Source organism: Micromys minutus, assembly GCF_963924665.1.
Source record: "Micromys minutus genome assembly, chromosome: 1".
NCBI lineage: Eukaryota > Metazoa > Chordata > Mammalia > Rodentia > Muridae > Micromys > Micromys minutus.
Genome location: NC_137969.1, coordinates 33,953,486 through 33,965,662, shown reverse-complemented (window position 1 = coordinate 33,965,662; position 12,177 = coordinate 33,953,486). Strand labels below are relative to the sequence as shown.

Here is a 12,177-nt window from a genome sequence, read left to right as displayed (position 1 = left end):
TCTGGTGAAATTTTAGGGGTCACTTATGTACACTATCATGTCATCTGCAACCACTGATGTTTTTACTTCTTCCTTTCCAATTTGTATCCCTTTTATTTCCTTTTGCTCTCTAATTGCTGTGGCCAGGACTTCCAGTACTATGTTGAATAGGAGGGAGCAGAGTGGGCAACCTTGTTGAGTCCCTGATTTTAGTGGGATTGCTTCAAGTTTCCCACAGTGAAGTTTGATGTTGGCTATTGGTTTGCAGTGTATTGCTATTTTTATGATTAGGGATGGGCCTTGGATTCCTGTTCTTTACATGACTTTTAACATAAACGGGTGTTGAATTTTGTCAAATGCTTTCTCAGCATCTAGTGAGTTGACCATGTGTGTGTGTGTGTGTGTGTGTGTGTGTGTGTGTGTGTGTGTGTTTTGGGTTTGTATATATAGTGGATTATGTTAATAGATTTTTACATATTAAACCATCCCTGCATTCCATGGATGAAGCCTACTTGATCATGGTAAATGATCGTTTTGATGTGTTCTTGGATTTGGTTTTCATGGATTTTTGTTGAGTATTTTTGCATCAATGTTCATAAGTGAAATTGATCTGAAGTTCTCTTTCTTTGTAGAGTCTTTGTGTGGTTTAGGAATGAGTGTCATTGTGGCCTTGAAAAAATGACTTAGGTAAAGTTCCATATGATTCTATTTTGTAGACTAGTTTGGAAAGTATTGTTATAAGGTGGTCAATAAATTTCTGATAAAATTCTGCACTGAACCCATCTGGACTTGGGTTTTTTTTTTTTTTTTTGGGGGGGGGAGGCTTTTGATGACTGCTTCTATTTCTTTAGGTGTTATGGGATTATTTAGATGATTTATCAGGTCCTGGTTTAACTTTAGTACCTGGTATCTTTCTAGGAATTCATCTATTTCCTCTAGATTTCCAATTTTGTTGTGTATATGCTTTTGTAGTAGAATCTGATGATTTCTTGAATTTCCTCAGTTTCAGTTGTTATTTCTCTACTTTCTGTTCTGATTTTGTTAATTTGTATACTCTCTGTTTGCCCTCTAGTTAGTCTGGTTAAGGGTTTATCAATTTTGTTAATTTTCTCAAAGAACCAGCTCTTGGTTTTGTTGATTCTTTCAATGGTTCTTTTTGTTTCTATTTGGTTGATTTCTGCCCTAAGTTTGATTATTTCTTGCTGTCTACTCCTCTTGGGTGTATCTACTTCCTTTTGTTCTAGAGCTTTCAACTCCGCTGTCAGGTAGCAACTGTATGCACTCTCCAATTTCTTTTTAATAGCACTCAGAGCTATGAGTTTTCCTCTCAGTACAGCTTTCATTGCATCCCATAGGTTTGTGTATGTTGTGTTTTTGTTTTCATTAAATTCTAGAAAATCCTTAATATCTTTCTTTATTTCTTCTTTGACCATGCTATCATTTAATAGAGCACTGTTTAATTTCCATGTGTATATGGGCTTTTTGTTGTCTTTATTTTTATTAAAAATCAGCCTTAGACCACGGTGATCTGATAGGATGCATGGGAGTATTTCAATCTTCTTATATCTATTGAGGCTTGTTTTGTGACCCATTACATGGTCAATTTTGGAGAAGGTGCTGTGAGGTTCTGAGAAGAAGGTATATTGTTTTGTTTTAGGATGATATGTTCTGTAGGTGTCTATTAATTCCAATTTGTTCATAACCTCTGATAATTTTTATTGTGTCCTTGTTCAGTTTCTTTTTCCATGATCTGTCAATTGATGAGAGTGGGGTGTTGAGGTCTCCCACTATTATTGTGTGGGGTGAAATGTATTTTTTGAGCTTTAGTAGGGTTTCTTTTATGAATATGGGTGCTCTTGTATTTGGATCATATATGTTAAGGATTGAGAGTTCCCGCTGACAAATTTTCCCTGTAAAAGTGTCCTTCCTTATCTTTTTTCATAACTTTTTGTTGAAAATCTACTTTATTAGATATTAGAATGGCCACTCCAGCTTGCTTCTTGGGGCTGTTTGCTTCAAAGGTTTTTTCCCAACCTTTTACGCTGAGTTAGTATCTGTCTTTGTCTCTGAGATGAGTTTCTTTTATGCAGCAAAATGCTGGATTCTGTTTATGTATCTAGTTTGATAGCCTATATCTTTTTATTGGGGAATTGAGTCCATTTATCTCAACAGATCTTAAGGAATAGTCAGTCGTCTGTTTCCTCCTATTTTTGCATTTAGAGGTAGAATTGTGCCTGTGTGTCTTTCTTCTTTTGGATTTCTTGCTTAGGTATTTTCCTTGTTTTTATAGGATGAAGTTTCCCACCTTGTATTGGGCTTTCCACCTATAATTCGTTGTAGTGCTGGGTTTGTGGTCATATATTGTGTGAATTTAGTTTTGTCTTAGAATATCTTAGTCTCTCCATTTATAGTGGTTGAGAGTTTTGCTGGGTATAGCAGCTTGGGCTGACACTTGTGTTCTTTTAGGTTCTGCATGATGTCTGCCCAGGCTCTTCTAGCTTTCATAGTCTTTGTTGAGAAATCAGGTGTGATTCTCATTGGTCTGCCTTTATATGTTACGTGACCTATTTCTTTTACTACCTTTCTTTGCTTTGGGCACTTGGTGTTTTGACTATTATGTGTTGGGAGGAATTTCTTTTTCTGGTCCACTCTATTTGTAGTCTGTATGCTTCTTTTATGCTCATGGTCATCTCATTCATAAGGGTAGGGAAGTTTTCTTCTATGATTTTGTTGGAGATATTTACTGTGCCTCTTAGTTAACATTCTTTGCCCTCTTCTATTTCTATTATCTTTAGGTTTGTTCTTCTCATTGTGTCTAGGATCTCCTGGACATTTTGGGTTAGGAGCTTTTTGGATTTTGAATCTTCTCTGACTGTTCTATGTTTTCAATGTTGTCTTTGGCCCCTGAGATTCTCTCTTCCATTTCTTGTAGTCTGTTGGAGATCCTTGTATCTGTAACTCCTGTTTTTTTTTTTTTTTTTTTTTTTTTTTTTTTTTTTTTTTTTTTTTTTTTTAGGTTTTTCTACCTCTAGGGTTGTCTCTTTTAGTGTTTTCTTTATTGTTTCCATTTCCTTTTTCAAATTACTTCTTCTATTCCTTCATCTCTTTGGGTCTGTTTTCCTCTAGTTATTTGATTTCTTTGAATGTTTTTCTTGTTTCCTCTTTAAAAGCTTCTATTTCTTTATGCTTTTCCTGCCATTCTTGTTTAAGGATCTCTATCATCATCTTGAGGTATGATATTGGGTCTGAGTCTTCTTTTTCTGCAATGTTTGGCATTCTGCTGTTTGCTGTGATGGGAGAGCTGGATTCTGGTGGTGCCAGGTTGTCTTGGTTTCCCTGTGGTAAGTTCTTTTGCTTTCCTCTTGCCATCTTGTCGTATGTGATCATATGTGGTCTTGTTGTCAGTGATTGGTTCCCATCTTTCCCATGTAACTGTCCTGTGTCCCTGGATCTCCACTGTTCCTGGTGGCAGATGGCCTGAGTGCCTATTCTGCACTCATGGGCCCTCTATTTGGAAACCAATTCCCTAAGGCAGAGTTCCTGCTCCCTAACACCAATCACGGGAAGGGGGTACACTTTCCGGGCTCACGATCCAGACCTCTCTGTGCCCTGGCTACTCACAGCTCAGTCTCACCAGGCCTGTGTCCCTGATCTCTGCTGTTCCTCATCTGTTTTCTTTAACATCTTTCTGCTCTGTATCCAAATGTGATAGTTCCTTGAAATATCCTGACATTTTGGAATTGAGAGCTTTGTGAGAGATACATCTCAAAACTAAGAAAACAGTGGTGCAGGTTACCTTCCAGGCAGCCATGCAGATGTCTTAGGGAGGTACCACTGAACTCTGTGCACAAGTTCATCCCTCAGTTATTCTTTGTGCTAGAGTTGGGGAGGATAGTCATATAAAAAGAAAGAAAAAAAAAGAAAAGAAAAGAAAAGAAAAGAAAAGAGGAAGGAGGAAAAGCTCTGTTGCTGTTGCAGAAACTGTGAAGGAAGATACCTCCAGTCAGGAAGTATGAGAGACATAAATTAAAGAATAAGAAGAAACCTGATCATTGACAGTTTGAAGAGGAAAAGAAAGAAAGCATGGGAAACTAAAAAAGCAGTATAAAGAAGCAACAGTAGGAGCAGGCTGTCTTCTGAGTACAAGGCAAGATATGAGCTAATGTGTTAAGGTAGGAAGAAATAGAAGGAAACCCAGAACCTGGGAGATCAAGGTGCCAAGGAGAGAGGAAAGTGGGTGATGATCTCAGAAAGCCCAGAGTGAACAAGTACTTTTTGACATGGTTGTTTCACATCAAAGGCCCCAATGCTGCAGACACTGGCATAGATGTTTCAAAGCCTTTTTCCTGAGGCTCAGGAGGATAGCAAAGCCATCCTTCAGTCTAAGTGTAAATGCTGATAGTGTATGCAAGTCCACATGTCCTAGTGTTTGGGAACAATTGACTACCACGTATAAAAATTAACAACTTCAGCGTCCTCCTCCTGAATGATTACAGCCTGAAACTGGTACTCTACAGACACCTCCTAGGAAACCAGCTAACTCTTCCATCTGTGCTGTCCGTAAAAAATGCACTGAGGTTGTAGGTTATTGCTTATCAGCTGCTACTCCAGCAGAATAATCATGGCTCCCTTATCCCAAGTTTTCTGTATGTGTCTACACCCACCACCTTGCTGGAATCCAGGATTTTGGAGCATCAGGTACAGAAACAAGAGCAGCAGCCTGGAGGAGGTGTTGACCTGAGATGAACGTATGATATTATGGATGGGGCATGTTTCACCACTTTAGCAAGTTCAAGAGAAGCCCTCACTGCTTGCTTAAGGACCTGGCAGGGAGGATGTCTATGATTTTAGCTTCCAGATGAATTATACTTCCCTGAAGGTGCTACAAGGTATCATGAGAGATAGATAACACCATCTGAGTTGAGTCTCAGAACTGGCATTAAACTGACTACCACAAACATAGTTTAAGAGAACAAAACAACAGGGCTCTAGATTCCCATCTCTTATGTTGCACGTTAAGATGCACTCATCAGGCTCTGATTTAAAAGTTTAAAATGAAGGTTTTCCTGGGCTTGATCAAACTCTTGTTGAGGTTTTGATTACCACCTTTTCACACTATGGAAAGCACAACACAGATGTTCCCTTCATCTTCTGTAGATACCAGCACTCCTTACCCCACTTCCCAGTCGTTCCAAAATACATCCACCATCTAACCTCTGTTTCCACCCTCGGCTCTTCCCTTTTTCATTTATAAAGATTGTGATGATGGTTTCATGTACATTGATAATGTGGGGCATTTCTTCATGTCTTAAGGCTCTTTGACTTAATTGTGTCTTCAAAGTCCCTTTTTACCATGTTAAGTGACATATTCATATTCACAGCGTCAGGGATTGAGGGAGTCATAATCCTGTCTACTCAAGTATATAGACATGAAGCCATGGAACATTAGCTAGATATGACCAATTCTAGCTCAGTCAAACAGGTTCCCAGGGCAGGAGCAAGAATTGAAAACAGAGAGAGAGGGAATTAGATAAAACTATAACATGACTCCAGACAGTACTGAGGCTAAAGTGAGCTTTTTATTTTTCTGTCCACTTTTAAGCCACTTTAATTACACGCAGAAAGATAAGATCTGTTCTCAGTTGAAGAACAAGCAAACCAATAATCAAAAGCCCTGTCAACATCTTTCTGGAGGAAAGGCTAGGGGACAAAAGTGACCAATCATGCTAAACTATCTAAGCCCGCGATCCATGAACCCTGGGGAACCAAGGATGGAAAAGGGAAAGGAAGAAAAAGGCAGTCTATACATGTACCAGCTAAGAATGGGGTCTGTGAGGTGTGTGAAAGGAAACTATTCTTGGGTCTATGTCAAGTCCCAAATGAATTGGAATGGGCTAGGAAGAGGATTATGTGCCAGATACTTTTCAGTCTTTTTTTTTTTGTTGTTTTGTTTTGTTTTGTTTTGTTTTGTTTTTTCTCTCATAAACCTGTGTATCTTTGTAAAGATCATCTTGCAAATGTATGGCTGTTGCTTTCCCCTACAGTCACACAAAAAACACATATTTAGTATCTAGCCAGCCATAATGGTATTTTGGGCTACTTCTGATGGGGAAATATTTCCTCTCCAGAGATGCCAAGTTTCTATTACAATCTTGTTACTGACTTGCTTGAGGGAAGTGGGAATTGACCCAGTGTGAGGAGTGCGGGTCCTAATGATCTCATTAATCACCCTTAGGCTCCTGGGACCTGAACTATTGGCATTTTCTTGTCCTTATGGATAGTAGATATTCAGCTTTTGCTTCGGATAACTACAACAAACATACACACCTTTCACACAACTAAAATTGCGTCTCTCTGGAAGCTCGCAATGAGTAGTTTTCAAGAAATGCAAAAGGGTGGCAACCCAAGTGGCTTCATTGCTGTGGGATGATGCTCCAGTCTGCGGGTGCCCCTGGCCTTTAAAATGGAGCTGTTCACAATCGGGATGCTTCTCGGGAGCCTGGGCTGGAGCCTCTCCCACTGACAATCAGTACCACGCGTGGCAGCTATTGAGCATAGGACTGTTGAGAACCGGCAGACCCTAGTGAGACATTGAGGAGACTTTTCCATTGAATAAATTCTATCTTAGTTTTGTCCTAAGCCATTATGCAGTGTGTATGGTTGCTGAGGTTCCTGCCCCCCACGCCCACCCCCAAAGCTGTTCTCATTTGCTCACTGAGCAGCGTTTCTATGAACATTCATACTCAAGTCAGTATTATGGTTCTGGAATTATATCCTTAACCGTATCATACACAAAGAAAGAAATAGGAAAACTATTGTGTTCTTCGTAACAGAAGCACATATAAAGATTGAGATACAAATGAGGAACCGGGAGGAGGACACACCTCTGTTTGTGCCAGGGAAAAGGTCAAAGGATTAAAAGCAGAAACAGCATTATTTTTCTCCTGTAAAGCAGCCCCCTGGAAGGCAAAAGAAAAATATTCACAGACATAGAAAACATATGGTTCTGCACCAAATAAATCATCTGGGGTCGTAGTTTGCTGGCCTCCAAGGAGACAGTGATGGGCAGTGGAGCTGAGGGTATTTTACAAGAAGCTCGTGAATGGATATGCAATGGGGTCAACAATGACTGACGCTGGGGCCTGTTGTGACAGAGATGGGCTGAAGGAAGCCAGTCTGGTACACATGGAGGGCAACAAAGGAGTCAGTGCTGATGTCTAGAATTCCAATCAGAGATCCAAGTCTCAGCAAGCAGAAGATGAAGGGGATGGCAGGCCAAGCCATCTTCTAAGATGCAGACTTCAGCTGTGCTCTGCCTTAGAGCCTCTGTGTCAGCTTGTGAGGTCTAGAGGGCAAGCAGCATGGCCCTGTCCTGAGCTCTTCACCCCAATCATGGTTGCTGCTTACCTCCAAATCAAACTTTAGCCCAAGAAACTTATCTGCAGATACTCAAGCACCGAATTCCTTCACGCTCCTGTGTACCTTCAGGACCAAGTCTCTGTCAGCATGTTGCTGCTTTCTGTAACCAGTCCCCAGGGCTCAGTTGACAACTATTATATTGAGCTTTGTCTTGCTTTCTCTGGGCATTTAAATTGCTACTTTATGCTGCTGACTCAGCTGCCCTGGTAGAAATGGACAGGGAGAACATAGGAAACATGGCTTACTTTGAGAAGAAAATCAATAGTCACTCACCATCTACCATTTTTACAAATGTCTAGTGATCTCTTATTCAGGGATAGTCATCAGAACTAGAACTGAGAATGGAAAATACACTCAAATACACACACACACACACACACACACACACACAGAGAGAGAGAGAAAGGGGGGGGGGGGAGGAGGGAGGGAGAGAGAGAGAGAACATTGTCTTTGGCCAAATGAAACTTGCAACTAAGTGGCAGAGACACACATTTTTAAAAACATTTTACAAAAAAAATTTTAAAAACACTAAAAATATATATTGATATTTTCAGAGGACATCACGATGAAATAGGAGGAATTAATTGTACAAAGAACCATGAGCAGTTTTAATGAATGAGCCCCAGAAGAGTAAATCTTAGACTGACATATGAACTTGAGAAACAAGCTAGACAGCTTTCTTATATTATAACCAACGCTGAGATAGCCAATTTATAAAGAGAAAAGGTTCAGGCTGGTTGAGGCTTTTAGATGTTTCAGCCATAATTGGATGTCCTGTTGCTTTGAGCCTGTGGGAGCACATCAGGTTGAAGCAGACAGTTGAGAAAATTGCTCATCTCATAGCTAGGAAACAGGCGAGATCTAGGGAGCATATGGGCCAGGAGTTTCTCAACACCTTTTTGGAGCACAGCATGATGGCCTGAAGACACCTCAGCACATCCCACTTTTAAAAGTTTCTGTGGCTTCCAAATATCTAAGCCTGGGATCTAAGCATTCACTAAATGGAACTTTCAGGGACATTCAAGCTAAGCAATAGTGAGATGTTAACTTGGTCAGTGAGAGGAAAAAGAGAGAAGACACAGGACAGGGAATCGCAGGTTCATACACTTTCTGCATCTGGATTTATCTAAGCCCAGATAATACCGGAGCTCAAAGAGCTGAAGTATTGGAGTAAATTGGATACTTCAAACTATGGTTTAACATCTTTATTTCAAAAGTGTCGGTAAGGCAATGAGACTTCATCAAGAATGGGAATCTAGTGTTCATGGTTGAAGAAGACAGGAGCACATTATCCCATTAGGCAAAAGTAGTACAATCTGATTAAGAGAAGGCTGATAAAATCCTGCCATTGTGTGGTAAAGCTACAGTGTGGGTCGGAGATAATGGAAGCTTTGGCTCTGACTGTAAAAGAAGAGAGAAAAAGCAACACCAACAAGTCAAGCCACAGACAATCCGCAGGACTCTTCACAGAATGGATTCTTCAAAATGAGGGAAGCAGCAGATGTTAAAGAACCCTGCAAGAGCAGCTCCTGTTTCTAAAGGCTGTGCCCCCGCATGCTTCATAAAGGTGATGAATGGGTTTGATAAGACATGAGTGGAGAGCCAGATGAGTGCTGAGTCTCATCTGCAAATCAGCACCAAGGGCAGCTATAGAAAATATGAGCCATGAGTCATCAGCTGGTGGTTGGCAGAGACCTCAAAGACCACAGGTAGTAGACCTAAAACCAAATAATCCAAGAACAGAACTCTAAGACACGAGGTTTCCTAGTCTGACCAGTTTTCTATTTGGAAAGAAAAAGTGCCTAAAAATTAAATGCAAGAGTGCACACAAGTCAGGAAAGAAAGAACCATGGGTGTAAGGATTAGCAGTACATCAACAGAGAGATCAGCACACAGGCCTGATCAGATGCTGATTGCACTTAGGGAAATGGAGTTGTCAATGTTGGAAGCACAAGAAGACTTGCATCCAGAGTGGAGCAGGTGAAGGATGAAGCAGGAAGCAAGGGACTAGTGATCACAAGGCATAACATCTGTGAGACTCAGTTTCCAGAGTAGGAAGGGCACTGGTCCCATTTTAGAATAGGATTTGCTGGTGAAGGTTTTACACATATGACTTAAGCAACAAATTTTGCCAAGTATTTTAGATTTAACTCAAGATTTTTAGATGGATCACATTTTCCTTTAACCAGTTCTATATGTTAAAAAAATGAGAGTCAGAAAAGTGGAATATAGGTATGTCTTTTAGGCATACATGTATTACAAATAGTGCAGGGCTTCAAAATTTCTGTTTCTTTCATGTATATTATGTAGTGTGGCCATTTTACTTCCCATAACTTTCCCTTTTTTCTCCCACTTGACCTCCACCCCTTCTAGTCTCTTTATTTTCCTCAGGCATTTTGTTTTCACATATATGGGGGGTACCCTAATATGAGTGTGTATTGTATTTGTATATATATTTGTGTGTATGTGTGTGTGTGTGTGTGTGTGTGTGTGTGTGTGTGTGTTTGTATATATTTATGGGCAGGTCTCTTCCTCTCTTGGATCATCAGCCAATATGGTTCACATATGGGAGCAGAGACAATGGGCAGTGGTGTGGTGTCAGAAATCCTGTGAGCATATACCCTGAGTAAACATACTGGGACCAGCTAGCAGGAGGCAGATCAACTTTATTTAGGGTGATCAAGGCTTATAAAGTTTGAGGGAGACAGAGCAAAGAAACAACCAAGATGAGCAAAGGTCATTGGCTGAGGGCTTAGGGTACCTGAACTGCCTCACTAGTATGGGGAAGCATTTCAGGAATCTCAGGTGCTGGCTAAACAGGATTCTATAAGGAGATCTTCTAATCTAACTAATGCTAAGGGACATTCCTCAGGTAGTGGCAGGTATGGGGGTTAGAACTCCTCAGACAAGGTCAGAAAGAAGGAGGGAGTATCCCATATTTTAAGAGCCCAGAGGCTATTCAGTCATGGTGGACTTAGACCTTAATTAACAGAGTTTTCCCACATTTATGTTTTTTATGTTTTCTTGTTTTTTATGGATAAATATAATTCCATTTTGAAAATATATCATATTTTTTATTCAATTGTTCCAATCAACCTAGGCCGACTCCCTGACCTGGGTACTGTGGGTAGTGCTGCAGTAAACATGGATGTGCTGTTTGTCTTTTGTAAGAAAAAGCAAAGCAAACAATTGAGGAAAACACTTCTTTCAGCCTCTGCAAGCCCTGCCCAACAGGAGGCATTTATTCATGAGTGATCTCCATAGGATTTCTCACTGTGAGAAAATGACCGAGCTATGTATTTAGACCAAATTAAAAAATAAAAATCTCTGTCTTTAAAAACTATTCTCCTTATCTACTACACTAAATTTCGTAATATTGCCTACAAACAAAATTGGCTTCTACTCTGTAGATATGAATGCAGTTTTAATCCTGAAAACACTTATATAACCTAGACAATCACACACTTGGTCAACAAGTACTAACCCAACTTTACTCTGTTCCCATGCAAAATAAAACCAAGACTTATTTGCATTCCTGTAGAAGAAATTACTAGTTTCTATATAATTTCAATCAGCTTATACTGAGTTAGAACCTCAGTTTCACCCTAGCGTGGTCAGAAGCATGGATGGCAACTGCTCTTTCCAAACATCCTTGCAGTTAATTATGGGCAAAGGAATATTTCTGGATAATGAAGATGGGTTAGACTGATTGAAGCTCTTAAGATAGCTGTGTTTTGGGGCCCTTATTCCACTCTCACCCCTTTCCTCCTTCCCATTTGCCATTTCTCCTTCTTCATTTCCCTTTTCTTCCCATAGAACTCCCCCACTTCTACACTTTTATACCTGAAATACCAAGAGCTCTAGGAGCCATCTTGGAATGTAATAGAGTGATACCTTTCTCACTCTATCTTAGGGTCTCCCAGAGCCATAGGCAAACACCCATTGTCCAGCAAATATTGATGGAATGCTCTCATTCTCTTTCAATGTTAAATGCCATTTCCTTCATTCTCTATCTCAGAGGCCCATCAAATACAATAGTCTGTGCCCAGACAACCAGACTGGATCACTGTGTGGCCCACATGGGGCAGCATTCATCCCGTATGTCATACAAGGTGATGCCATCACCATGTCATCTCCATCTGTTCGAAAACTCAAGGATGGGGTTACAGGTTCTTCATCTATTTCTTTCTCAGCCCCATGTTTGTTGTCCCTCCATTCACTTATGTACAGACTTGGATTTTGTTTGTTTGGTTTAGTAAGCAGTATTTAAAGGAACAAATGAATATGATCACATAAAGTTGTGAATGCATGAAAAGGCTCTGAATCTGTCAAGTATAAACCTAAGTTATACAAAAAGAGACAGATACATTTTGAAGATGTATCTGATGTTTGAGAATGAAAATTACCCCTCTCCTGGGTTTGGCTGAGCAAATATGTAATTAAGAAGCACTCAAGCTATTCTCATGAACACTAATAGATGTATGTGCTTTTGAAATACTTTAAAACGGTCATGATAGGTCACTTCTCAATTTTATATTCAATAAACAAACCAAACTATAACCTTAAGCCATTAAGTATTAATGTGCATTTCAGTGAATACTCCTAATTATTTTGTATAAGGACTTTAATATAGGATTAGTGAATCTAAGGCATATAGTGAGGGCAGCATTACTGGGATTACCATCATAAGCTCTGCCCTATAAAGGTTCTACTCGGGATGATTTCTTGAGAAGATAGTATGTTTAAAAGTCTCAGTTGTGTGACCTTCAGCTCAAAAGT

At 39.9% G+C, this 12,177-nt stretch overlaps 1 pseudogene across 1 annotated transcript in view; it reads right to left on the bottom strand.

Moving 5' to 3' along the window:
* The window catches only part of LOC308423736 (high mobility group protein B1-like), an 89,612-nt pseudogene extending 82,349 nt beyond the window's left edge, over positions 1-7,263 (bottom strand). Inside the window, exons 1-2 of the transcript in view lie at positions 7,114-7,263; positions 6,864-6,938 (exon numbers count right to left, since the gene is read on the bottom strand). The product of the transcript in view is annotated as a high mobility group protein B1-like (transcript). The remainder of the gene's footprint in view (positions 1-6,863; positions 6,939-7,113) is intronic.
* Between the last annotated feature and the right edge of the window lie 4,914 nt (positions 7,264-12,177).